Source organism: Myotis brandtii, unplaced genomic scaffold (assembly GCF_000412655.1).
Source record: "Myotis brandtii unplaced genomic scaffold, ASM41265v1 scaffold793, whole genome shotgun sequence".
Lineage (NCBI taxonomy): Eukaryota > Metazoa > Chordata > Mammalia > Chiroptera > Vespertilionidae > Myotis > Myotis brandtii.
In genome coordinates this window covers 1,777,616-1,779,342 of record NW_005371193.1, presented here as the reverse complement: position 1 = coordinate 1,779,342, position 1,727 = coordinate 1,777,616, and the positions used below count along the sequence as shown (strand labels likewise).

The 1,727-nt window shown below is 43.9% G+C and overlaps 1 pseudogene; it reads left to right on the top strand.

Moving 5' to 3' along the window:
- The first annotated feature begins 1,212 nt into the window (after positions 1 to 1,212).
- LOC102253666 lies at positions 1,213 to 1,640 on the top strand (annotated as a pseudogene).
- Positions 1,641 to 1,727: the final 87 nt, after the last annotated feature.

Below are 1,727 nucleotides of genomic sequence, written 5' to 3'. Positions count from 1 at the left end.
GCAGGGCCTTTCATTTGGGATTGCCTTGCACGAGTTTCATTCCAGGGGTCCATCTCTCAGCTATTCCAGCTAAAGAGACAAACACAGCTCTGCTGCTCGCTGAGAAGTCAACATGAAGCTCGGGACAACCACAGCATCTGGCAGTTACTCTGGTGGTGTCACATTCCCCAAATATTCCCACATAACCTATAACAAAAAGACCCCTCAGCCATGTCTCAATACAGTCTTCAAACTGCCCACTTCAAATGACTCATGGCATAGGGCTACCTGCAGTGTGCTGAAGAGGCTGATTCAAAGAAAACAGATTTCTGCCCCAAAAAATCATTCTTAAAATTCATCCTGAATTTTCCTCCCTTGGATGGCATCCTCTTAATCACAACTATATCCTATTGGGTGACCCAGCTCTTCCCTTTTCTTGGGTCTATACCTCCCAGACACATAAAGAAATGTCCTGTTCCCCCATACAGTTTGCAGTTCAGCCAAAATAAACATTTCTTTCAGCTTTCACCATTAATCAAAACCTATATGTTTTTGTCATTCTCCTAAGTTCTTTGTTTGTTAAAATCCATCCGGCATGTGTGTAGCCAGAAATGTGCACAATGTCGAGAGTGTGAATTCCCAGCACTCCAAGAAGCAAGCCCTCCTGGCACCTGTGACTTTGTATAAGCACAGTCTAGACTTGCTACCTCAACCAAATCCAGACTGGAATCACTTGGAGCAAGTTGAGAGCGGAGGAGAAAGCTGTCACCTTGATGCTGTAAGAAACCTGATCTCGCCCTAACCAGTTTGGCTCAGTGATAGAGCGTCAGCCTGTGGACTGAAGGGTCCCAGGTTCCATTCTGGTCAAGGGCATGTACCTTGGTTGCGGGCACATCCCCAGTAGGGAGTGTGCAGGAGGCAGCTGATCGATGTTTCTCTCTCATCGATGTTTCTAACTCTCTATCCCTGTCCCTTCCTATCTGTAAAAAAAAAAAAAATCAATAATAAAAATATATTTTAAAAAAGGAATGCTTTTTAAAAAACCATCATTTTCTCTCATCATTATTGCATTAAAGAAGGGACCTTCTCAATCTCACCAGATTAGAAAGGACATAAACCAGGATAAAGAGTGATCCTTTAGGGAGCAATGCCATCTCCCCTAGGGGTCTGGGGCTCACCAGGCCCTCCCCTAGGAGACGGCTGAGGTCGGCCAGCCCCTGCTCCACTGTAACCATGTGCGCAAAGGTGGTGATCAAAAATGCCGATATGTTGGAGGAGATGCAACAGGACTTGGTAGAATGTGCTACTCGGCGTTACTAGAGCTATAACATAGAGAAGAACACTGTGGCCCATATTAAGAAGGGGTGTGACAAGCAGTACAACCCCATCTGACACTGACTACATCGTGGGGAGAAATTGAATAGTTACATGACACATGAAATCAAACACTTCACTACTTCTACCTGGGCCAAGTGGCCATTCTTCTGTTCCAATCTGCTTAAAAGCATGGACTGTGCCACATACCCAGCGATTCATCCAAAAATAAGGACTGCAGCATAAATTCCTAATACCAGAGGCTGAAATCTACAGCCTTGCCTAAAGGAACACCTTGATCTTGAACCTTTATTGTGTTGTTTTGCACAGGGCATTCTCTGTACTCATTGTTGTGGTTATAATTAGAAAAAAGAAGAATGATCCTTTATTTATTTATTATTTATTTATTTTTAGAGAGAGAGGAAGGGAGAGGG